The sequence below is a fragment of the Candoia aspera genome, chromosome 2 (genome assembly GCF_035149785.1).
Source record: "Candoia aspera isolate rCanAsp1 chromosome 2, rCanAsp1.hap2, whole genome shotgun sequence".
NCBI classification, from domain to species: Eukaryota; Metazoa; Chordata; class Lepidosauria; order Squamata; family Boidae; genus Candoia; species Candoia aspera.
The window spans coordinates 105,975,483-106,002,980 of NC_086154.1; the positions used below are offsets into that span (position 1 = coordinate 105,975,483).

At 38.8% G+C, this 27,498-nt stretch overlaps 1 protein-coding gene across 4 annotated transcripts in view; it reads left to right on the forward strand.

Moving 5' to 3' along the window:
• The window catches only part of SEPTIN9 (septin 9), a 238,326-nt gene that overhangs the window by 168,930 nt on the left and 41,898 nt on the right, over window positions 1–27,498 (forward strand). Inside the window, exon 1 of one of the 4 annotated variants that reach the window (XM_063292844.1) lies at window positions 17,281–17,375. The exons of the other annotated variants lie outside the window; for them this stretch is intronic. The gene's annotated coding sequence lies outside the window, so the exon portion shown is untranslated. Of the gene's footprint in view, window positions 1–17,280; window positions 17,376–27,498 lie in introns of those variants that run through there. 4 annotated transcript variants of the gene reach the window in all.

Here is a 27,498-nt window from a genome sequence, read left to right on the forward strand (position 1 = left end):
AGTTGATAAGCAATTTCCAAAAGTGATTAGAAAGTGAGGTTTGCGAACTTAGTGTCCTTTAAAAGTCTCTGCCGCAAACAAGATGGCTAATCCTGTGGTCTCCTGGCTCTCAGACCTGTGGAAAACTGCTGTGCTGTGGTTCTCCTTGCAGGAAGCAGCCATCCAGAGCACATGTAGGCGATCTCCCGTCCTCCCCTTATCCAGAGAGGTTCCAAGGGACTGGTCTACTCACTGTTCCTTGGTCTTTGCTGTGGATGTCTGCTCCACTGTCTTGGAGACATCTCAGTTTGCCAAACCTCCCCCAGAAGCCTGTTTTACAGCATGTATGATTGAAATAGAACCTCATCTTCTTATAGTTATGTAGGAGTTTCTTCTTCTGTGAAACAGTGAGCCTGTGTTTGGAGACTGAGTGTGAATTATGCATTTGCATGAGAGGGAGATTTCTTACAAAATGGAAGAGATTCCTGTGACTGGTCCTGCTCATCTGATTATTTTATTTGTTTACTTCATTTATTTATTTATTTATGTATGTTTATGTGACCCTTGCCCTCATTCTGAAAAACAGTTCTTGTTCTGGAAAAAAATTCCTCCGAATCCTGACAGTTTTGAAAATGTGCAGATCGAACCTAGGTTTTCTATAAAGTTCTTTTGTGCTCTGGGCTGTGAAATATTGTCTGTGATTTTAACTGTAAAAGGGATAGAGCTTGAGAACAATTGTGTTATTGCTGCAGAAATTGTTTATATTGCTTCCTTATGTAGTACTCGTCTTGAGTTCATTTTTGCAGAAACCAGTTTTTCTTGGCACTTCACACAAAAAAAGTTCAAATACCACTGTCTTCAAAATTATATTGCTTTGCTAAGTGCCATCATCTTCTTTTCCTTTTGTGCTTTTATGGCTTAGTGTCATTTGCATGTGAAGAGACAGGATCTGCATTTTTGAAAATAAAAGCTCAGAGACACACACAAGAATACATTGATATTATTCCATCCCAAAGTGAAGGAGGTTGCCAAGTCTGAAGATAGGAATGTGATTATGAGCATGCAAGTTGGGGGACTTGCTGATGACTTCTAAAATTCAGCTGGGATCAGAAAGGATAAATCAATTCAGTGAAGTATCCCAGCAGGCTGTTTCCAAATTATGGGAAGTGTAGTAATAAATTGCATAGAATAAATAAGGAAATAAACTGCATAGAATAAATAAGAATTAAGAGTTACTAATAAGGATAAAACACAAGCCATTGCTCTTAGGAGAGTGGAAAGTGGTTCCCTTCCCATAATGTATTTTTCTCATCTTTCTGTTGCTTGGGGATTTCAGATTTCCAAAAAAGTACAACACTGCCTCTCCCACCAAAACAAAAAACAAAAACAAAAACAGTTTACAAATATAACAGTGGATGACTATGCAAATCCTGAGCAATAACTCCACTTTCAGACCAGCTTTTACTGGGGTATGTGGGGAAAAGGAGAAGCAAAAAAGATTATCCAGGTCTGCTAAGGTGTTCTTTCACTGTTGTTAGTGAAAAGAAATACAACGTTCACAACTGTTCAGCTGCTGGTGATTAAGAGCCAATGTAGTTTTGTGCTTGTGGCTGTCTCCTATGACTGTTTAGAAACAGGTTGATACAGAATGCTACAACTTCTAGTCTTTTCTTTTTCATTGCATCAAACCAATTCAGATTTTTAACAATCCCAGTATTAAAAAATCCCATAATATTGAAATCTACAGGAAAGAAAAGAAAGGGGGTGCATAATGCCTAGATATTTATCTCATGCACAAAGTAACTCCAAAAACTAATTAAATTGCTTGAAAGTATTATTCTCTGATGCTTCCTTGAAAACCTCCAACCCTAATTCAAATATTGACAGATCACTCCTATCAGCAATCCACTGCTGAATGTCTGGAATAGATTTGTTCTTCCAATATTGTTTAATAATTCTCTTGGCCATCCCCTATGTATGAAAGATTCACAGTTCTTGATGTCTAAATAGATTCCAAATGCTGGGGAAACAGCCAAGCAGAACATATGCATCTTTAACCAGCAGTAATCAATCTAAAATCATGTTAACAATCCTGTGGATTTCAGCCCAAAATGTGCCAAGAGTAAGACGAGCCCAAACCTCACGATTCAGTGTTCCAGCAGAAGTCAACTGCATCCAAACTGTATTAAACATTCTTTGAGGCATCCAGTATACACAGAATAGAAATTTCTGTTGCATTAGCCTGATTTTAAGATACAAAGATATCACATTCACATTCTTTAAGGCAGCTATCCACCGATACAAACCTCCTTTTTAATTATTTGAATTATGTTTTTTAAAAACAGTGAAATATGAACAGTAGCACCAACAGAAATAAAGTAGCGGTTGTACAATAAAAGACAGCCAACATTATAGTGATTGAAATATACTAAATGTAACAAAAAGGAAAAAAAACTAATTTAAAAAAAGATCCATATAATATCAATTCAGCACCAATATGGAATTAATTCAGTCCTTAAGCTTATCATTAAATCTAGATCATACTGTATATAAACATATTGCTTCATTCTCTCCTTTTTAGGTCATAGAGACTTTTCAAAAATAGATAACAGATTCAAATTCTAAATGTATTACTTAATATTAGGAGGATAAGTTCCTTTCCACTTATGTAAGATTATCCTTTTTACCAAGCCCCAGGCTTGTTAGAGCTAAAGCCTTTCATGAAATGATAAATTCCAAAGGCTGTTCTCTGATGCACTTCTATGTCTTCCATATTGATGCACAGAGTTCAGCAAAATTGTGTGACTCAGGCAGTAAACTAAGGTCCAGATGTTCCATGGGCTAGTTTTAATATTACAGTGACTGCTCAGGCTTAGCAACTTGTTCCCAGCTACAGCCTAAGTTGCTCTCATACTGTCTCCTCCACTGCCCCCCTCCCTGCTCAGTGTCCAATGTCATTTCTAGTAGGGATGGATGGATGGATAGATGGATGGATGGGGTTGTTTTCAGCCCATGTCAGCATAAGTCCAAATTGAGGTAGTGTTGTGGGACCTGTGCATGACGATTTGTATTTCTTTTATGCTAAAAATGCACATAAAATTTTTAAGCAGTGCAGGATTGAAAATTTTGTCTTCTGATCTACATGTTTTCAAAGATGCAAAGCAGGTCCTATCTCCTCTACGTGTGACGGAGCATTCCTGTTCACTGGTACTACTGCCCTGTGTAGTAGTACCATCTTGCTTCCTACTGATACTTTTAACACTGCTTCTCTGGTTATCCTAGGTGTGCACTATGCATTTATGTCATGTTGCATCATGGATTTCCTATTTGTTACTTGTCACATGGTAATTAGGCTATAGCTACTTTGTCAGGACAACTGGATACAGTGGTATAGATGGAATTCTAGCTTTGTGTTTTAAGCCTGCACAAAGTCACTGGAACTTAGTATCAGAAAAGGAGTGTATGTGCTTAAGTGTGTTTTCCTGTGGACTCTGTGGAGATAAATTGTGAAAGGAAGTTTAAGGATGGGCAAGGAAAATTAGGAATTGTAGAGAGGAGTTTATATGCTATAGAAGCTGGTGTCCTATATTAGTTCCATATCCTGTTAATGCTACATGCTGCATTACAGAGGAAACAACTCCCTATAATGATTGAGATAATTTTGCAATGCTTTTTCATCATGAGAAACTCTTGCAAGGCCAGTGTGTATTCTAGATGATGATGATAACAACAGAGTATTCCTCAAATGCACTAGATAACTAGTTAAAATACACATTATTTGGAAAGAAAGAGTTTTCTTCTGGTTTAATTATAACAATGAATCAAGGCTCATACAGTACTGATGGAGATTAGCAACTGCCCCTTGAGTTCTACAAAACCACCTTGTTCCTTTTTCAGAAACTAGTCTTCTTGTTTATGTACTATTTCAAGAGCAGCAATCCATAAACTTATTAAGCTGGGGGCACATGGATTTAAGGAAATGTATAAAGCATGTAATAAGTCCCATCTCATTCATCTGACTTGGTACTGTATGAGATCAGATCAGTATTTTGCATCACGTAAAGAAAGCTTGAGACTGAGAGAATTGTTTAGATAGATGGATGGTAGTAGTGTAGATTTGAGAAATATGCTTGATAATGAATTGGGGTAATCTCCCCTCCTTGCATACATATACAGAAATGATCTGCCCATTGAGCAATAGCCTGGATTCTGCATCTGATTCATATAAGGATGGGCTAGCGACATCATTCTTATCAGCAGCATCAGAATGACAGAAGCTGTTAGCCAGCCCAATGCCCAAGCCTATTGAATTGTGCCCTTTCAACATTCATTCAAATGCTTGTAGCCCAGGAGATTCTAAGCATTCTGATGGAAGGTCCAGAGTCTCTGTTTCATTTCTTTGGTAAGTAAAACAGTGTAGGGAGTAGTTTTTAGACCACAATATAATGTCTTGGCTGGTCTGGGATTTTAAGATATGTTCCGAAGGTCCTTCAAAAACATTTTGGTTCTTTCCAGAAAACAGATTACCATTTTAATCTCCAGGGCATCAAAAAGGTCCACAAGTGGTGATGGGTGTGAGATTCTCCATCTGATGATCTAAGTCCAGTAACTCACAACATAAACCACAAGGGATATGTGTAGTTCTTTATTAGATCTGTATCTTACTCATTAAAGCCACAAATGGGTTCTACTTCCTCCCACTTCCCTCTTTAAGCGTCCCGCCTTCTCTCTGTCCCACCCCTTCCTCTCAGCATCCTTGATGGCTTTTCTCTGTGCTGACAGTTCGTTTGATGATGGCTTCTTGGGCTTTCTGCATCAAGTGGGATTGTTGCTAGTTGTTTCCTTGCAGGCTTGTGTTTCCTTCTCGCCCCCTGTCCCTCCTTTGTCTCTCATCCTTCCTTCATTCTCAGTGATGTGTAAGGGTAGAGCACCCAGTTGCAATTAGCCATTGCTTCTGGGTTTTCCATCCTTACAATGGGTTATAACAGTTGCTAAATGCTTACAGTAAGAACTATATATTTGCTTCCAAGAAGACCTGCCCGTCATATTGGATTGGCTGATCTTTCCACCACCCATTTTGCCATCACATGCTACATGTGCTGTTTACTTGTTTTGGTCAGTTGCACAGACTGAAACCGGTTCATCTTTGGCAGCCGATCTGTATAATATTTGGAATTCCCAACCATCTTGTGTGGATGGGCACATTTGGAATTTTAAGAGTGTTTTTTGTAGCTAGTTTAGCAAAATGGCAGCAATGATAGGTATGGTCAGCTATAAAACCCCTTTTCTTAGAAAACAAACTGGTAAGATTGTTCTCCATCAACCCTCTCCAGGCTCTCAGGATGCCTCTTCCCTCTGCTGATTACCTTTGTCCTTTTTCCTGGGCAACTTTTAAACACAGCATTGGACTGCGGTGCTCTATTATTTTATTTTTGAAAGATGCCTCAATTATATTTGTATTTCTAGTGACATGACTGGAAATAAAAAGGACACCAGAGGTGATGATCAGCTTTGTACCACGTGATTTTCTATTAATAAATTTTAATTAATATATATATTTTAAAAAATGATTGGACAGAGAACTTGGTGGAAGTATCATGGGGAACACTGGCACCCATAGATACCTCTTTGGGGATCCAGATATTACAGTATCATCTGAAGCATTTAAATGATCTCTGTCTCACAGGATTAAGCATCTTCTTAGGCGGAGATCCTGATCTCTCTCTCCCCCGCATGTCTGCATATACTCACACACACAGCGAAGAGACAAGTATAGCATGAAAACAGGTTTCTAATTGATCTATTTTGTGGGAGACCATAAAGTAAAACTTAAAGGGTTTTTTCTACTGAGGGTTCATCACATGGGCACACAAATGATCAAAGGCCACTTTTTAATTATTACTTTTTAATTATTACTGTTAATTATTTCTAATTATTACTGTTAATTATTTCTAATTATTACTGTTAATTATTTCTAAGATGGAGTCGATGCCAGGAATGTGGCACAGTTTTTTTCTTAATTGAATAAAATAGTTCTCTAATCTTATACGTTGTGTGTGTGTGTGCGCGCGTGCCTTCGAGTACATTTTTGACCCCTGGTGACTGCCTGGGTAAGTCTCTGCAGTTTTTTTTTTTTGCAAGGTTTTTCAGAAATGGTTTGCCCTTGCCTCCTTCCCAGGGCTGAGAGAGAGAGACTGGCCCAAGATCACCCAGCTGGCTTCATGCCTAAGGCAGGACTAGAACTCACGGTCTCCTGGTTTCTAGCCAGGTGTCTCAACCACTTCACCAAACTGGCTCAAGTGGGCTATACTGGAACTATTGGCTATGCAACTAGGCGGCAGAATTCTGAAGTCACTTGATATGCTGAAGTGGAGATTTTAGAAGGGGTAAGGAAGGAAGGAATTTTTTTCTGTTGACCTGACTCCTAAAGTGGCTAGAGAAGTGGTGAAAAACATTGTCAAGCCACAGAATTGCTATTGGCCAGCAAAACTGAAGCTAGCTCATCATTTTATAAAAATGTGTTTTTCTATTTAAAACTTGAAGGTGTTGAATGGGGCTAGTATTGTCTCACTGCACACTAAAGCTGCTACTGGTCAAAGGTGTCAACATAAGGAGTCCTGTAGAACTGTGTTGTGTTCGCTTTGAAGCTGTAAATGTTGTGGAGTCAGGACTACGTCTGTTAGGCCCTGTGGTGTTGTGATGCCCTGGGAATCAGGTTTAGTACGCTGCAAGAAAAGGTTCCCTTGGAAATAAGAGCCATCTGGCTGCTCTACTATAAGCATTAGGCCCAGAGTTTGCAGCTTTGCTTTGGGAACTGAATGTTGCCTTTGGCTATAACCAGAGTGCATCAGGAAGGAAGCAACATCCTTCCTGTGCAACTAAAAACCCCAGAAGTAGAGCACTGCTGACCTCTACCTCTCTCCATAGCTCAGATCCTGTCTCAGACCCAAGCTGCTGGCTGGACTGAAACATGTCCAGTCGTTAAATTAATAATCATACTTAACATGTATATAGTGCATCTTAATAATGAACTCCACATTGAAGCTGGTGCTGAGAGAGGAGTAGTTTATATAAAGTTGACTTTGGGGTTTGTAGCTGAGGTGATACTTGAAAGTGAGCTGTCTGTTTCATACTTCCTGTAGTTGCTGCTGCTCTAAGTTAGCTCTCAAGTTCTAAAAGGGGAAGGAACTGCCAAAAGTTATTACATTTTGTCCTGATATAGTCTCCCAAAATGTGCAACTCTGTTCCAAAATCAATTAAACAGAAGTATACTGGTATAAGAAAGTTTAATTTCCCCCAAATTCAGTCAGATAATGTGATTCTCCAACACCAGCAGCACATGGGGCCCAAACAAAGGTACAGAAGCCTGGGACCATTTGTTCATATATTGTGCAGAAAACAAGATCTGAGTTTAGTAGAGCTCTCCTTTGTTCTGCTTGGTTCTTCAAGCGTAGTAGTGGGGGCTTGAGCCCTGGTGTTATAGCTCAGTGGTTAGGCCCTTGTCTTGCATGCAGAAACTCTCATATTTTTTAAACTGAATTTTCTGTTGTTAAATTAGAAAGAACAGAAAACATGCCAGCTCCTTCTGGTAGAAATTAATGTATTAAATAACTGGTAACACTTGATGTCATTCTGGCATATCCACGTGGATTTTATGAAAAGAAACCCTTTCGCTCTTTTGTATGTTAAACGGCATGACACCATTGAAAATCTTGTCAACAGCACTCAATTCTAATCGGTAAGAATTCATAGTGAGTGAAAGTATAACCACACTGAGCAAATTTAATGTTTATACTTTTTCGTCATTGATGTGTAAAGTAGAAAAACTAGATTGTGGGTTTTATTTATGTTTTTTTTTAACAAGGAGCATGAACTTCATAGATTTCTGTGGCATTGGAGCTAACAGTGATCAATTTGCTTGTTCAGGATAATCCTGTGCCAGCTTTGTATTAAAGGAGGAAGGATCAGATACATCTTCCAGTATTTCCAGTTTGACATTGGCATCAGAACTATATAGAATCAGAACATGTAGCACGTAGCTATAGTGTCTTTCTTTTCTTCAGCCTCCTTGAACAGGAATAATATTTTAAGTCTTCTGCTATCCCTAATTCAAAATTCCAATGGGAGCATTCCAGACCTTACCAATACAGGAAAGGGGCTTTTCCAGTCTGAAGTGAATAGAAAGAACATGGTTAGAAGCAAGTAAACAGAACCTCTCTCTCAAAGGCTAACGTGCTGATTTTCAAGATGCTGGACAGTCACAGAATAAAGAAATGCTGTATACCTTCTGAAACTAAGGAAGTCTCTGTATATACAGATACTGCTCACCTCATACCCCTCCATTTATTCCTTCAAACATTCCCCAGTATTCCAGGAAACCAGGCTGTCCTCTGTTGCTCGCAAACTTGGCACTCCATTGGAACAGAAAGGAAGAACTGAGCTGCCCTCTGGAGGTGAGAGGGTATCCTCGTTCATAAACATATTTAATTTTTCTTTAACCTTTGCAGAAGCATACTTAACTTAGCTGTGTCCCACAGACGTATAATGGAATTACATTGTTGACTTGTTTGGAATTTGATGCTGGCTTTCATGAGGAGTATCTGTTCTCGTCTCAGACAATAGTTAATAGGTACGTAATATACAGCCAAGCATAAGAAAGTGGGCATCAGAATTGAGGGAATGTGAGTTGACTCCCTGATGCCTCTTGATAGGGCTAGGAGAATCTGAAACTGCCATTGCCTAGCATAGGTAACACTGGAGTAGATGGCCAATATTCAGACTCTGTAAAAGACAGTTACTAGGTGCTAGATTTCTCGCAAAAGCTAAACCACTCTTAGTCTCGTCAGTGCATGAAAGAGAGCACAGGTAGCTATTGCTAAATAAACAAACTGCTAAATAAATAAGTATTAGATATATAATATTCCAGCTTCCATGACATGTATACTATGAATTTAAATCAACTTTCCCTCATATGCTGCCTCCAGACCCTGATGAGAATGTTGGTTGGTTATTATGGGAATTGAAATACAACACACACAAGACCACTACTACAGGTTAGGGAAAGCCGTTTTATAGGTATCTGCAGAATAATTTAATGTGTGGAGAATCCCTGAGGCTTTATCAAATTTACAGTACACAAAGAATGTGGAGAATGGAAAGAATATTGCTCTTACTACAGTTGTCAGGCTAGGAACTAGTTCCTGGTTTTGTGTGTGACTACCCATTGCCCATAAAATAGGGCTCAGATAACCCTGAGCAAGACCAGAGTGGCACAGATGTATGTTTCTTCTTTGCTAGTCAAGAACCCCAGGAAGCTGCTCCATGCAGTGGCTACTGGATCCCCAAGCTAACCCTGTCAATCTGGTCATATGGATGAGTATGAAGGAGGAAGATATGATGGTACTTGTGGACCAAAGTAGTATCAGCTTGCATTAGAAATACTTCCCAGTTTCAGATACTCTAGATCAGCCTCCCTGAATGTAGTACTGTCCAGATGTGCTGGGATTACAATTCCTAAATGATCAGCCTTCTTCTCAACTGCATGAGGATAACATATAGTTGAATCCATAGCATTGAGCTTTAAATGATGCAGCAGTGGTACAGGGTGAAATGATAAGAAGTGGGCTTCCCTGTCGCTGCTACAACATTTAAAGCAAGAGCTCTTCAGATGTTGCTGAACTTCAAAGCATCACAATTGGTTATCCAGTCCAGCATCTTCTGGAAGAAGTGGCTTCTGCTGTAGAGGATGAAGAGAACCTAGAGTACATATTACTTTCATAGAAGTGAGAAAAACTTGAATAAAATGACTTTATAGTAGCATCTGGAAGATCACAGGTTCCACACCTCTGATGTAAAGAATTCCATACAACTGATTTCAATAAAACTACTTCAGGATTTGCAAATGCCAAGCCTGGTCCCTTCATTGCAGAGAGGGTAGAATTATTCAGTACATTTTAATAGCACATTCTTTGAAAAGTCAACTCCAAGTTATTCCTTACCCACTGTTGCTTCTGGCAGTTCTTCTTCTTTGTGGACTTTTCCCTATATCAAATATACATACATATTAAAGAATTGGGAGGGAGAGAGAAAATCAAGGAAAAGATATATTTTGAGTTTCTGAAGCTGTACCCTGGAAGAACCTAGGCCTGGAAAGAATGTGAAAGCCCACAGTAAAATAGAATATATATGTTATGATTGTTGATCCAGTGCACATTCCAAGAAAATGTGGCATAGGCTTCTCAGTCCACAAAATGGCTGATGCAAGCTTTTATCACTTGAAATTTCCATGAATAGAAATCTGAAAGGAATATGCACAATTCTTTTACCTTAATAAACATTTTTTTTCATTGGTACATGAAATGAAATTAGAGTAACTCTCTAGAGCACCACAGGCTTTGCTTGTTTTAGTGCTATTTTTCAGGGTTTGGTTTTTATGGTTTTTGAAAAAGATTTTTTTTAAGGCCACCTGACACAAAAACAAAAAGTAAATAACGATACAATAAATTAATTTAAAAATTACAAAATAATTACAGGATGGCAATCTAGACAACACTTTAGAGATATTTAATGTTTTAAAATGTTTTAGAATGTCCCTAGAAAGTGCTGGTTGTTGAATGATTCCTGTTTTGTAACAAAAGTCTATTATGGTTCCATAAATAGTAAAGTTGTCTTCCAGTCAGGCCTTAATGAGTTACAGTACAGGCCCATATCCATGCAGTTTTTGTGGCATGATACAGCACTGCCTTCATTTAGGATGAAAACTTCAGGGCTGTTTATGCCCACAGTCTTTTTGCCAAAATAAATTTGCATCCCTATTTGGATTGTACAACATTGATTGGCCGGCCTTGCTATCTAGTCATGAAGCTTCTTCCCTCCTTTTTAAAATCAACATTGATTTATGAGTCCTTAATCAATGACAGAGTCATATGATTCCCCTCACTGAACAATTTTAAAGTTTTTCTAAAGTCATTTAAAACTAAAACTAAAAAAAGACAGCTGTCAAAAGAAAACAAAAAGGTAACCTGTGAGAATCGAAGATGAATAGCAAAAGACGGTCAGGATTTGGGCCTGTTTGTATATCTATCTAGAAAGTATGAGAGGAGAGCAGTTACAAATCATACACCTAATCCTGTTTACAGATTTATCCACAAATTACCATAATAAATTAGTTTAAATTTTGGCATGTGTTATTCTGGAGGCAAATTTGTAGATTTAATGTAGAATACCATTCATTTTTCCAGGTTAAAGATGGTAGAAAGATGAGATAAGAAGAAGCATTGCTCTTGGGAACCAGTATCTTACTGACTTTACAATTTCATCAGTGAATTTTCTCTCTTTACAAAGTTTGGAATATCAGCTCAAAGGACACAAATCTGAAAACAACGATACCATAAAGGCCACTAAAGACAACAGGGCTATCTGATCACATTTTGAAATAAATAAATCATACACAAAGAAGATCCTTCTCTGAAAATCAAGGAGTCTGTCTTCGCCAATCAAGTAATCTCTAACAGCATTGGGAAAGCATATCCCAGAATTACCAGCTAACATAGTCATAGGATGGACAAAGATGAATGGTGCCATACAAGTGAGATTTGCATTAAGTTTAATTTCTAAGATCATTTCCCTACTAAAGAAGGATCTCCTATAGGATCTCCTAGCATCAGCTACCCATTGTTGGATGAGGACACAGTTTATATCACTTAATGATGGTTGGGTGATGCAATGAGGACCGTATAATTCACTAATCAGGAAATGACCTAACATTACGCAACTGTTCCTCGGTGGTATTTTTTATGTTGTTTTTGCTTATTTCGACTGACAAACACTTTGTGTTTCCTAGAAGCAGAATGGTGGGATAGATATAGATGAATGATACTGATGTTGGTTTTGACAACAGTATTCCGTTATTACTCTTGGGCACTCCACCTTCCAATTCCAATTATTTTTTAAAAGAAACCAAATGATATAACAAGTAAATTGATGGTAGGCAATTTGTTCAACAATTCTTTCCTCAAATTTAAAATTGCTGAAACCTTTTTAAAAATGTTATTTAAAAATCACACTTCTTACCTAAGGACAGTAGAAGGTGAACAGTTACATCAATGTTTGAAAAATATTCCAAGAGGACCTGGGAAATAAGAGGGCAGTAGAGTAACTTACTAGGAAGCATTATTAATGCTATCTTTTAAGTATAAACCTCACTGAGGAATAAAACTCCTCCAAACAGCAAATCTTATGAGAAATATTTTAAAAAAACATCAACTAGAGAAAGAATGAATACATCCTTTGGATTAGGGAACCTCCTTGAAAGATTCTGTGAAAAAGCAGAAGGCTATAAATGGAAAAAAACTCTCAGAGTTTTTGGACTAGTGGAATTCTATTCCTCTTGGAAAGATCTCATTTAACTTCTTGAAGCTTAAGATACAAAGAGAGGTCTCGTGGTTAAGGCGCTGGGCTAGAAACCAGGAGACCGAGAGTTCTAGTCGCGCCTTGGGCATGAAAGCCGGCTGGGTGACCTTGGGCCAGTCCCTCTCTCTCAGCCCAACCCACCTCATAGGGTTGTTGTTGTGGGGAAAATAGGAGGAAGAAAGAGTATTAGGTATGTTCGCCACCTTGAGTTATTTATAAAAATAATAAAGGCGGGATAAAAATTAAATAAATAAATAATCTGATAAGGAAGACATATCACCTGAGGGATTACTATCACCACAAAAAGAAAAGGTTGATAGAATATTTTAAAACGGCTGAAAGGATGATGGTGAATGGGAGCTAGAGGGCTCAGGGGCAAGGTGGCACATACTCTGGTTCCAGGGTCAGGGGAAATACGTCATGTCTGTAATTTGAGTGAATTCATTTCTTTGGGCTAAACTGGCAGGAGATACATGTCTTACATCTGAATCTCCAAATTGTGTCATTTGAGTTGTGAGGAGATTTTGTGGGGTGGGGGAAAGAGTGGGAGCCTTTTGTTGCTTGGATTTTGCATGCTGCTTTGTAAAACGTTTTACAAATATTTTAATATAAGTAGTATTTTAATGGTCTGTAAAGCATTATGTTTCTGTGATTGATCTGTAGAGCAGCATTTTGAGGCACAAAGAAAATTAGGTGCAAATGTCAAGTCAATAAAGCACTAAGTTATTGTTTTATTAATAATGGTTAGTGTATGCCAAACTTGGCTACGTTCAAACATTACACTAAGCCAAAAAACAAGCCCAATGCATTTTAAAATTGCATATGCAAACAGGAATAAGCAACTTCCCCCCACCTCACTCCCAAGTTTTGCTGGAGATGCCACTGAAGAACCGGTTTCTACACATATAATGCAAATGGTTCTGTGTGAAGTGGAGTTTTGTACTACCAGGAGTTGTCTCTTGCAGACATCATGCCGTACCCAAGAAGACCAGCTATTCAGGGATATCTCCAGTACAACTTGGAGAAGCGAGGTGCTGCTCATTGCTGATGACAGGTTCAGTTCTTCATGCAAATACTGTCTGAACAGGACTTATGGCTTAGTGTGATATATTAATCCATCCAAAGTATCTAATATTGATTGGTCCGTTTGACTGACAGCAGTTCTCTGGTGTGCAAGGGAAAGAGAAGTTTATCCCAGCTCTCTTACCTGGATTCTTTTCGTTTAGATGTGAGAGAAATATTGAACCTAGCAACCTTGAATTCAAAGCATGTGCTCTACTATTGACCTACTGCCCTGATTTGCTTTATAGACTTGATAAGTGAAGGTAAACAACAACAGCTGGTTTAGAAACCCTTTTGTTCATTCCTTGAAGCTCCCTGCTATCTTTGCAACTATCTCTAAATGTAACCCCAATGTTAACTGCCTGCTGTGCTGTTTCTGGGACATCTCAACCCATGGCATACCATGATAGATCAAAATGCAGGTCATTTCCTGTTTAAGCTGAGTAATGGCATTCATAGTTTGGCCTAATGGCCTTTGACTTATTTATCAGTTAACCCTCTTGGTTCTCTCCTTACTCTAAAAACCCAAATACTATTTGATCCCTCAATTAAGCTGAAGCTGAAACACTGTTTGACTAATTACAGCCGTTCCCTCAGTTTATAGCTGGTGGATCTTCTTTATTTACATATTCTTTGTTGCCATCTTATTAAGTTGTGAAAGAACTGAATACTAGGAAAGTGAAATATTTTCAAACCCTATTGTTTTGTGCCCACAATTCCCTTAAGAAGATGGTTTGGTCACATTCCTTTTAAATTTCTTAAAATGCCAGAATAGCTGATTCTCCACCTGTTGCTTGGTACTATATTCCTCCAAAGCCGATGTCCAAATAATGTAGTGTCTAGTGGATAAATGGGTTGCCATTTTTGGTTGTCAGAGTTCTGTTCTTTGACAGCCTTGAAGTGTGGACAGGCACTGTTAGGAGAAGTTTCAGCTGTTGAATTTTATCTCCCGTATGACTCTGGAAAATAAAGGGGATCTTACCTAAGGGAAAAAATCCATCACACCTGATATGAAAGGGACCAGCCTGCCTCATATGAACTGCAAACTTACAAAATAAGAAACTTCAGCTGTGCAAGCCTGCCAACAGAATGTTACTCGCTTCCCTTCTTTAGCCTGTGCAATAGACTGGTAACATTAAACAATTATTCCCATTTGGGATTTATTTAGCTTAATCCAAAAGGAACTTTGAGATATCGTTTTGATAATTGTGACTGTGAGCAGCTAAATTGAAATAATATATAGGGGACCTAAATTTGTCTCAGAACCACTAAATAACCTACTTACCCTCTACCAGCAGCAGCCATTTTGTTTAAAGCTCACTTACAGTACTAATTTCTATGTTTCCTCCTAATGAATTATTATTTCAGTTTCCCTGGCTTAAATACAGTTCATTCTGCGTTTATATCAGTTTAAGATATCTAAAACAAATTGTACAATTTTAGTACTCCTTCCTCAAAATATACATATTTACATGCTCTTTTCTTCATATTCAGTATGCTTGCAACATTATGCTGAATACAGTAGCTAGAAAAGCAGTTACATTGACTTCAAGAGTTTCCCTGTGAACTAATAAGATCTGCCTGATCTTATGTGGAACTCATCATGCCTAATCCCAGTTATATCAGGCAGTTCCGGGACACAGAACTCTGTGGAGGGTAGTGCTAGAAGTGCATTCCTGTGGTCCCAGCGACAACTGGCTGGACCTGTATTTGCCAGTCATAGTGCAGTCCAAAGCAGGTGGCTCATTTCCTGCATCTACTCAAAATCTGGTCTGGAGGGTTGGGGGGCTCTCCAGAGATATTTTAGATGGTGGTTTGTTGACACAAAGGGAAACCTGTTCACAGGCCATTGGAGGCAGTGCTTGTACATCACTATTCACTTTCCTGAATGCCAGCCTGTCTGCTAGCCTAGTTGCCCCCCAAATTGTTCAGTTTGCCTCTGTTGTTTTACACTTGTTTTGCTCACTGCTTAGTATATTGAGGGATTTGTATACATGGCTATGCACAGTAGAAATTTATGAGTGAGGGTTGTTTTTTTTAATCACCCATATTTTATGTGCAAGAGCAAAGAGTGTCACGAGTGCATTTACGGTGTATGACAGTGAGTAGCTCTGAGCTGAATCTAACATTACAACAAGCCACTTTGTAAAGTAAATGTAAATAGAGAATATTTTCAGTAGAAGAGAGTATCTGTAGCTCAGGGTTGAACTATGGAGCTATTGGTGCTCTCTGAGCTTGGCTGTTTGCTTGCAGATGTTACATTACGGGATTAGGTAATGTCATTATCAGAGTATGATTTGCTCCAAATCAATAGCCAGCAAACTTTTTTTTTTAATCTGGGGTTCCTTGATCAAACCCAACTCCTACCAATTTTTATCACTCACTGGTGTCTCTTCATTCCTGTCCCTTCTGTTAGCAAGACACACACACTTGCTGTTTGTCTTTACAAGTGTTCTGCTTTGAATGATCACTCAGACTCCTGAAGTACGGCTTTCTGATATTGAGCATGTTTACTCACAGGCAAGCCCCAATGAGTTTCTTAAAATGTGTGTAGGATTGCATAGAGTTTTATAGTTTCTGTAAAAGTGTCTGAAATCAGGATAGGGTTTCTGAGGCAGCCCTGGAAATCTTTTAATGGCAGCAACCTCTTGTTGTTGTTGTTCAGTCGTTAAGTCATGTCCGACCCTTTGGGACTCCATGGACTATAGCGCGCCAGGCCTTCCTGTCCTCCACTGTCTCCTGGAGTTTGCTCAAATTCATGTTCATTGCATTGGTGATGCTATCTAACCATCTCATCCTCTGCCGTCCCCTTCTTGTTTTGCCTTCAGTCTTTCCTAGCATCAGGGTCTTTTCCACTGAGTCCTCTTTTCACATTAGGTGGCCAAAGTATTTGAGCTTCAGCTTCAGTATCTGTCCTTCCAATGAGCAGTCAGTGTTGATGTCCGGTAGGATTGACTGATTTGACCTCCTTGCAGTCCAGTGGACTCTCAAGAGGCTTCTCCAGCACCACGGTTAGAAAGCATCAGTGCTCAGCCTTACTTATGGTCCAACTCTCACAGCCATACATCACTACTGGGAAAACCATAGCTTTGATTATATGGACCTTTGCCGGCAAAGTGATGTCTCTGCTTTTAAATATGCTGTCTAGGTTTGCCAGAGCTTTCCTCCCAAGGAGCAAGTGTCTTTTAATTTCATGGCTGCAGTCACCATCTGCAGTGATCTTAGAGCCCAAGAAAATAAAATCTGTCACTGCTTCTACTTCTTCCCCTTCTGTTTGCCAGGAAGTGATGGGACCAGATGCCATGATCTTAGTTTTTTTAATGTTGAGTTTCAAGCCAGCTTTTGCACTCTCTTCTTTCACCCTCCTCAAGAGGCTCTTTAGTTCCTCTTCACTTTCTGCCATTAGGGTGGTATCATCCGCATATCTGAGGTTGTTGATATTTCTCCTGGCAATCTTAATTCCAGCTTGTGATTCATCCAGCCCAGCATTTCTCATGAAGTACTCTGCATATAAGTTAAATAAACAGGGTGAAAAATACAGCCTTGTCCTACTCCGTTCCCAGTTTTGAACCAATCAGTTGTTCCATGTCCGGTTCTAACAACCTCTTACCCTGATGCATTTGGAACAACTTACACTGTACAGCCATTTCTTTCTGAACAGCCTAAACCTCCTCTCTCTCCCCGCCTCCCCCCCCCCCCCCGCTTGCCCTTTAACTAGTGCTGCCTTGCCATTTGCACCCCTGGTCAGTAATTATCCCCTCTCCCAGCTCCTGCCTACCTCTTTTGCACTGTGGGATGCTCATTATTCACAGAATGACAATGCTCCTTTGATCATTGACTAGCATTCTGAACCATGTGACCCTGCAAGGGGCGGGTCTTCGGTAGTAACATAGTCAGGAGAATAGAGAGTTTCAGCTGCTTGGGTAAGTCTCCTCAAAACTGCCTTTGTTCTTTGAAATAAAATTCAAACTTTTGCTGCTCCCCCCTTGCAATCTGCTGCAGATAGTTTCGGCTAGCCTTTTCCTCCTCTCTCTGGCTTCAGGTTGCTCTGCCATTCTGGCTTTGTGCAAGGGAAAGGAGGGGTGGGCAGGAAGGGTGGGCTGGGTTGGAGCAAGGGAAGAAATCCTTGTGTTTTGTGGGCTGTTTTATGACAAGGCAATTGCTGTGGGGGGAGGGAAGGTTCTAGATTTCTTTCCCATTCAGGGTGAGGGGTGTTTGGGCTGAGCGTATGTAGAGGATCTTACGCTTTAATTGCACCAGCAGAAAGGCTTGTGAGCCTCATGCTTGGGACTCTTTATCCAGAGACAAGGTGTGGAGAATGCAGTTTTCCATGTCTTGACCAGATTTCTTCTTGAAGGAAGAAAAGGGCTTTGTGCCTTACAGCTATCTCTTTGTAAATATTTGGCCAATAGAGTGTGCTAATTTCTGCTTTTTTTTTCTTTCTCAGCTTTCCCCGACTCTGCCCAATATGTTGTATTCTGAAAAGGAGGGACAAATCTTAACTGTAATTCCCCCACCATGCCTCTCTCCCTCCCTTTTATTACTTATTACTGTAGTGAGCCATCTGGCTTGAGAAAGCAACAGTATGGGTGCCTGGCTTTTCTAGTTCTTGTTGAACATAAGCCCTGGACTTCTATATGTCTTGGCTTTTAAATTATGTTTCAGCTTTTTTCACCACTGAGCTGTGCTAAATGTAGCAGCGTTGCTGCGGTTTTGCCCTTTCTTTGGGGGCTTCATGAAATAGAGCCAGTACTGTTCCCTTTTTCTCTTTTGAATGTGGTTTTGGGGGAGGAAGAAGGCAAATAATGTTTCATGCAAGGAACCCTAAATTTCTGTTGAGCTGAGTATTGTCTGATTAAGCTTCATCCTCCTGTAATATCATGGTGTAGGGCATTAGATAGTTATAAGAGTACATTCAACATCCCTTTTTGTTTGTATGGGGATCAGCTTAATATGCCACAATTTCTGTGCCAGTTATATATTCTCAAACAATGTAGAACATATACTACCTTTATAGAACTAATTTTTTCCTGAGGAAACTTTACAGTGAAATCTAATGCTTGAGGAAGTAATAAGGCCTGTTGTAGGCTAGTTGATTACAGGGGCAGAATTCTTATCAGCCAATTCACCTTCTTTCTCTTTCCACCTCAAAATCTGCTTCCTAAGATTGGGTATGGTAGTGATGGTGGTGGTGGTGGTAGTTGTGTTAGTCCTTGATAGTTGCATGGACTACACAAAAATATGGGAGCTGCAATAATTTGCATTGCAAATGCAGAGTTGAGAAGAGGGCATACAGTGTACTGTACAGCATCATATGGTGCGAAGAAATACAAAATGCTCTGCTTTCTGAGGTGAATGTCCAGGAACAAGGGGATCTGGGATTTCCAAGAATGTGCTAACTGAAGTTATGGAAAGAGGTATAACTGTACTGTCCTATGGATACGTTCTGCAGCCACTTTCAGTCACTTGTACAGAGAGGAACACCTTCAATAGTTCCTAAGATACGTGTCTCAAAAACCTTTTCCAATTCATCTGGAGAGTTTCTGAATCAATTACTCAGATCTCCTCTGGTGTAAAAAAACCCTAGTATCTTTGTTTTAAATCTTGTGGGTGAGGAAGGAAAGAAAAATCTTGAACATCTATTACAGTTACTTCTTTGTTCCCTCCCTGCACTTCAAGATCTTGATTGCACGATCTTTGGGGCTTTGAAACATATACTTAGTGTACAAAGGTGGAATGTCCTAGAGGGATGCAGGTCATATGGATATATTCATCATCCATAATTTGCCCAAATATTTTGATTGCCAGAGCATAACTTGTATTTCCAAAGCTGTAAAATGTTACTGAAAAAGACCACTGGAGAGAGAATACTCTTTTGGGGCACCCTCATGTAGCTCTTTCCACATGGTAGATATCATTGCATACCATTTGCCCCCTCCTGAGGAATGGGGCATGTATTATAGCTTAAGATGCTGGATTTTCAAGCCCTGCAAGCAATAGTTAGCTCATTCTTCTTAGGTAGTATGCTTCAATGGAATAAATATTAGATTTCTTACTCTTGACTTCTATGATTTCATGAGATTTGAATCACATTTCTGAGTAGGTCCCAGACCTTGCAGAAAGAATAATTCTTTTGTGTAATGATAGTTCAAGCCCATTTTAATGAAACTGAAGGTGCACTTTTGCTTTCCAGTTTTCTATGTATGTGGAAACCATGTCTTGCGTGAAGAGGCCTCTGAACGAGGAAGAGAGACAAAGTAAAGCATGTCAAGGGCAATACAGTATTTGCAAAATTATTGTTGCACTTATATGTATGCTAATCTCCAAGCCTTGGTTTAAGGGTAGTTCACTTACTAGAGCATACAGGTATAACTACAAACTCTCTCTAGCAAAACAGCAGTGGCAGGTTCTTCAGGTCATAGAAAGCCTCCTTCATAATAAAAGACAAATAGCATAATGCCCACAGTGTGCTTCCTGCATAATTTTTCAGGGACTAACTCTAGTACTTTGTACTAGAAGAGGTTGTGCCAGGAAATACCATATGCTTCAACATATGAAAGTGATTGGTGCGTGCTGGTACCTTCTATCAAGGATTTTATAACTTGTGTATATTTAATTCAGCCTACAGGAACACAGTGGGATTATTTTTAGGTAAGCATACTTCAGACATCTAAAGAGATACTTCTTTCCCCAGGGCCCTCTTGTTGAAGATGCTTGCAAACTAGATAACCTGGCATTATTTAGTGTGAGAAGAGAACCAGAATAATAATTTGTATTCAGATTCAGATTATCTGACTAGAAGTATGCAAAAGTAATAATACCAATCCTGATATAAAAAGACACCCACTTAATGATGGTAAGGAAATACATTCCTTGTCTTTTCAATATATATACAGTATAAAAAATTCCCTTCTCACCCCTAAGGGTGTCTTTCTCAACCTCGGGTCCTCTGCCAGAGGCCTGGCAGTTTAGGGTTCTGTGCAGCATCTTATCTGTTCCTAGCACTGCACTCTTCTGGACAGAGAGCTCTGATGATGTTCCTGGGATCTGTTGGAGCCACATATATATTTGCAAAATGTTATTACTTTTACTGGGCATTCATTACACCCAGTGACAGCACTTGGCCAATCTTAACGGGCTCTCAGAAAAGCTAATCAGAGTTGAAAATGCATTAGATGGGAGGCTATCAGAAAATCCTGGGACTGTTGGTAGACTGGGAAGTTTAAAAAAATCTCAGAATAAGGCACTGGAAACTACTTCTGTATTTTGCCAAATAAGCTGCATGGATGTATCCATGTAGCAACCAACAGGTGAGTTGAATCTTCCTCTTTGTCCAGATAAGTGGCACAACTGGAAAAGCTAAGTGGAGTTCTTGAATGTGACACTGTCCCCCAGGACATACTATGACTGTGAGTGAGTGAGAAATTTTTAAAAAAAGGAAGTGGCAAGCTACTTCTGTAAATGAAGGCCAGTATCTGACATGAGCAATTTTCAGTTATCCCCTCCTTTACTTTGTGTGCTTTAAAAAAATGCACAAGCAAAATATTGAACATGAGAGTATGATGCTCTAGAAAGGGAAACAAACAAAATTAAATTAGAAAAAAATGGAATTAATATATGGGTGAAGATGCAAGTACAGTGTTGTGTATTTCTTTGTTTCACAGTGTGAATATGAAGCAGGAATGCGATGGAAACACTACAAGCAGAAATGTAAGCTAATAGTGCTATTCTGTTTTCATTCATTACATCTCAGTTGGAACTCTGAACTGAAAGATCCAAGCACACTATAAACTGTTCACCTAAAAAGAGGCTTGAGATGTACAAAGACTTATCACAGATGTGCTCTGAGCCTCAGGCAGAACTTTCCAAATGAGAACATGAATGACAACTGCAGGGAGGTCCACAAAAGTCGTATTACTAAATTCACAATCACATTTTGGGCTTTAAAGTGAGAGACAACTCTATTGTAATCTGGCAGAAAGGAAGCAGGCTACCAGCTTGCTGTCTTCCTTTGGCAGTTTCAGGTCTTGCAAAATAAGATTAGAAAGTGGCCATATAAATTCATTCAATTTATATGGCCACCTATCCCAAACAAATGACTTTGGGAAACTGACATTTTTAAAAACTTACCAAAAAAAGCAACCAAAAATTCAAAATGAAAAGACAATCAGCAGCTGAGATTTAAATTAAAAAATCAATATTACAGATACAATACAAATATTTTAACAAAACTAATTCACAGGCTCCAACAGACACTCTAACCCCCAATTGTGTGTATTAGCTGAACCAAAAGTACAAAGAGGAGGATGTAGAAAAAATGAATATAGGTTTTGATGTAATGCTGGACCTATCATATTTGCTAATATTTCAAAAGTAAGGGAAATAGAAGGGCTGGCCCAAAAGTGCTAGTAAGCTTAGAACAAATCAGGAATAGAATGGGGATTAAGTGCCTGTGGCTTAGGGGAAGGACTAAATTGTTATGTATCCACAGGCTCAGTATTGAAAAGGCTACTGTGATAATAGTTGAAAGCAAATAACAGTTTGCGAGGCAGATAGAACAAGAATGAGTGAATTCAAATTACCGGAAGTTACTAGTTAAATGAATTTTTTTTCCAAGTTGTAAAAATGTATGGAATGAGATACCTTGAGAAAGTAGTGGGATTTCTTGCTCTGCTTGCTTTGGGAGAAAACTGCTTGAACATGATATGTCAAATGCAGGTCTTAACTGATGTATTATAAAATGGATTCTACTCTTAGTTTTGTGGGCTGCTCAGAACATCTGGAATCTGGGTACTTGACCAGATTTACAGTTGACCATATGGCTATTCTGAGGAAGCTGCTCCTGAGTCTGATTCTCTGATTCAGATATTGAGAACAGAGGTTTTTTTGGATGTGATGCCTTTTGCACCAGTTATCTCTGCTCTTTTACTGTTTCAAATGGGAAGTGGTAGGAGGCTGTAAAGAGAAAAGAATGTAATAAGGGTATATCTGTTCCTTCCTTCCAGTATATTTCTGTTGTGGAGGCAAGGAGACCATTTGGAGTATAATTGAAAGGGAGGGTCTTCCCTTTCTTCCCTTGCTTTTGATCTTTATACCCACTTCAAGTCAAGTAGAGAATTGGATTAAGTGAAAATCCATCAACTGTATGCATTTTGCAACTCATGGATTAGAGAGGAAAACAAAATGAGTAATCAGATGTCAAAAATATTCTGCATCACTGCCATGTAGGTCTGGGTTGCTCTCCTCCAGTCCTGGGAGATGTTTGCTTCTGCACCAAATGTGTAATAAGGACAGTATATATTGGTTTCCCAGGGAAGCATTTCCTTAGTAAGGAATTGGGTGGGTGAAATGTCTTACTCAAGACAGCACAAATTCAGCATTCACATCTGCCCCATAGAGATAAACAGGAAACGTTTAACAACTAATTTGTCACTGCAAATGAAAACAGCTAGACAAGTGGCAAAAGCAAAGTCCATAGTCAGGAAGCCCAGGTTTTCTATTCTTATCAGAAAGTTGTGGTTCTGAACCAAACCTAAGAAGATGATAATGGCTACCTCTTTCCATTCTTACGTGATTATTTTCAGTTTACTGAATCTGAAGATAGAGGTAGATCTCTTGGAACTCTGAGGCCAACTGTTTGGGTGCTTGACTCTTGTCCTTCCTGGCCAATGAAAGCTGCTGGGGCGGGAAGGATGATTTCTCATCCTGTGGTAAAAAAAAGCCCAACTTAAATTCAGACAGGATAAATAACTGCCAACCTCTCTCTGATCTCTTTGGTTGAGGCAAGTTCATACAGCATGTGATAGCATCACAGCTCCCAGAGTTTCTGGATGAAACTGGTTGTGTGGATTTATTTCCATCAGGATTCAGTCCTTTCTTCAATACCTGAAGTGGCCTTGGCTTCACAGCAATCCCTGATTTATCATACATATTTAACATCTACATGAAGTTGCTGGGAATGGGTTGTCATCAGTATGCAGATGACATCTCTTCTCCCTACTCCCTAGTAGGGGGTATAAATATTCTGAAGTGATATGTGCAAGCAATGATGATATGGATGGGGCCTAATAAACTTAAGTCCCCCCTTTGGGGGGAGATGGGCGGTGGCAAAATCTGATAAATAAGTTAAATCCTGGTATGGTAGGGGTACTCTTTGATCCAGCTTTAGCAGTTTATCTGACTCTGGATGGTTGCTGTACTACCCTTAAAGAGTTGGATAATCAGTTCAGGAAATTTCTTGACCTAACTTTATTATATAATGGCTGGTTGGGTGTTCTGATGTCTCAGCTTTATCTGGAGCATCATCTAACGTTTTCTGGAACCAGAATGACTGATGTCAACTCTTGATGGGGCTGCCCTTGAAGGACCTTAAAAAGCCATCATTGATCTAAAACATTGCAGCTAAGTTTGAATATTGAGATTCTGCAGAAAGCAGATAGCTTGAGTACCTACAAAGTGGTAGAAATATTCATTAACTATTATCTGGATGGCTTAGAGCATGTGAAGCCCAAGGTGACAAATCATTCATTCACCCAAAGCTTAGGTGCCACAGAGCCATTCGGGAGTTAAAAGTATCAGAATGTGCACATTTTCAAGGCAATAATTAATTAGCTCACTTGAAAAAGTTTATTCCATGCACAGTTGGGTGTCCCATAAGATAAATTGGCAGAAACCATGCAATAAAAGTCCAATGTAAGTAAAGAAATTAGAAAGTGATCATAATATTAGGAAACATGGTTGCAGCAAGAGATAATTTACTTGAAATTAACAGAGATTAAAGATTGGGGAATCAGTGCTGTTTAATATACTTCATGTAGAATCAAGAATCTCAAATCCAGTACAAATCCAGTATCAATGTAAAATCCCGGAGGAAAGTATCTGCATTCCAGCCTAAAATTTCTTCCTAGGTTATAGTTGGAGATAAAGCTTGAAAGGATCACAGAGAAATACTTTTTTTAAACTTAAGTGCATCTCTTTTAATGCTTAGAGGCAGGATGCAAGCAGATATAAGGGCTAGAAACTCCAGTTAATAAAAATACAGATTCTTTTCCCAGTCTTACTGTAAAATAAAACTGAGACAGCTAAGATAGATTTAAGTAGCAGCATAATAGGTCAATAAAGCTGTTCAAGGTACAAGCTTAGTCCCATTATGAAACTAATCTTAGCACAGTAATGTCAATTTCATTACTATTGGATGAGCCAATCACTTTACAGTATTATTATTTTCTTACCTTAAAGGCAAATATTACTGGTTTGGGGTGTGTGTGTGTTTGTTCCAAAACTAAGCACTTATTAGCAGAATGATAGGTGTGCTTATTGGCTACAATGGGCAGATAATGGTCTTACGTAAACCCTGAGTCTAGCTTCTCCAACTAAGGTTTGTATTAATTATGGCAGTGTGTCAGCCCAGAAGTGATAAATGCATAATCCACTTCATCTTGATGACTTGTGATTGATTCCACAGTGTTATTCATTCATTTACTTAAAATACTTCTAAGATATTTATTAAAAATAATATCTCAGTGGTGAGAATGTAAAATATAAAACTAATAAAACAAATCAGTACAACAAATGTCAAACCAAACATTACTGACTATAGAGGATTCGTAATCTTTGACAATTTGAAGTGAAAGACAAAAACTAATGAATACTTGAGATGCAATCACAGCTGTTCATTTGCTTTTTTTGAAAATATTAACATAAGCTCTCTGTCAAAATTGTAGTGTTTGTGAATGTGGACAAATGACTGATACGCCGATTTGTGGTGTGTATATGTGTGGAATGGGACAAAATAAAACCAACTGTAGTTTGTTCCAGATGGACTTTTTAGCATTCAGTGTGTTCATTTTGGCAGTGTTGTAGAGCCTCCAGGTGATGTTGTTATTTCTTAATTATTAGCCCACATTGTATTTTTCTTTGGTCCATTTTTCTCCACTGAACAGGGATAACTAAAAGGAACTTCATTTCTGAAGGCACTAATAGAACGAGGCCTCTGCATAATAGCAATACCATCTTACAAGCTTGTTTGGTCAGTACCAACCAAGAATTAGGTCCCAAAACCTGGGGTTAAATTACATTGAATGTAATGCTTTTACATTCAGGCCACTTAGGCAGAAAAACCAAAGGTACAACTCTCCAAAAGTACAGATGTACTACAGGCACTGGGGAGGTTGATAGCTTTGACATCAACGGTGTCATACATTTCCCCTCCCCTCTTTCCTCAGCAAAACACTAATATACTTTTAAACATGTAAAAAAGTATTTCACATGTCAATATTTGCATGTCAATATTATTTTTCCTACAGGATTTCCAGTACTGTATGCTAAAATATAGTACAAAAGTTTTGAAATCAACCCTGTACCTCACCTCACTTCTTTTCGTCCTTCTAGTTTAGGATTTAAGACCCATTTTTGTTTCAGTTCTGAAATGGAATATCTTCCTGTAGGCACATTTAAAAAAAAAAAAATCATTTCTTAATCAGAAACAATTGGTCTTTTGTAAGGGTGGTGGAATCGAAATTCTCCATCTTGTGAAGCAGATGGTTTCACCCAGTGTAAAGTGAAAACAGTGATTCCTACTTGTGCACCCTCAAAATCTGCTCTGAAAGATCTCCGTAAGGACTACAGAGAAAAATGGAGATACAAGTTGTGTTATACACATGTGGAGATGAACTCTCATAACACTGAATTCCAGCAGTGGTGTTTTGTTTTTCTAATCAGCGATGAACTGTGATTTTATGCTTCAGGGTTTCAGAGTTCTAGTGTGGCAACAACTAAAAATATAATATCCTCAGCTGTGTAAACTGGCGTTTAATACAGAATTTCAGTAAAGAAACAATTAAACAAAATAAGCACCACAGCTGTACTTCACAATTCATGAGTCCCTGTGGGTATTTAAAAAAAAAAAACTGGGTAAAATATATATGCTTGACATTTTATAAAATGGTGCTGTTATAGATTAGTATTTTCTATTTTAGAAATTCTTGAAATCTAGTGTAAAATAATGAAAGTGACATGCTTGCCCTCAATAAAACAGCAGCATACATGTTCTTAATGATTTTTGTTTGGGAGGAGGGAAATGGACAGTGGAGAGAAGAGAGGCTGGTATGGACAGGACAAGCATGTACTGTAAGTCTGAGTATGCTGTGATCCACTTACTGATATGGATGAATTATTGCAGATGTCTTTGAAATAAAATACAGAGCAGGAACAAGTTGATTTTTTTCCTCACAAATAAAACAAAACAACATAGAAAAGTGATTGCATAATGCAAAAGGAAGCTAGTGTCTCTACAGAGCCTATGATTGTGGAAAAACAATATTCCATAGCATAATTGGCTGTTGAAGGAATCCAGTTTTTGGAACCAGCTATAAAACAGGTTAACTGCCCATTTATTTCCATATTTCAGCAAAATAAGCAGCTTGTAGGTGTGGTAGGATATGAGACTCTTGAATAGTAGCTATTTTGTGCTGTTGGTTGTCCAAGCAAGAACTTATTGGATTGGCTGGTCAAATGTAAGCAAGCTTAAAAGCTGGCTCACCAGCTCTTATTTCCCTGCTTGACCTAAACCAAGTCTGGAAAGAAGTGAGACCAGCTGCTTGTAGGCAAGTCTCATATTTGGCATCAGGTGGAGGATTTTCACCAAGATTAAGAAGATTACAAATTTTAATGCCCATTGTAGTGGATAAATTTTGTTAAATCAGAAGAAGGTTGTAATACTTCTGAAAGGATTCTTGTTGCTGCACTGCCAACAGGCCAGATTGAAGTTGGATTTCCAGTCTGGTTCACAGTGGCAGTGAATTTTATATTTGTGTATGTGATTCCTTATTGTTTGATAAACTAAGATCTTTCCTATTTATTTAGAAATGACAAGTCTGTAATGCCATAGCTCTTGGCAGCAGAATGACAGAAAGGAAGACATACAACTGAGCTGACCCAAATTTTTAATGAGTGCAAAGTAGAGCACTGGGTAGGCATGGGAAATCAGACAGCTAACAGCAGTTCGTCATGGAGAAGGAACACCAGTTCTCAATATAGAAAGAGTAA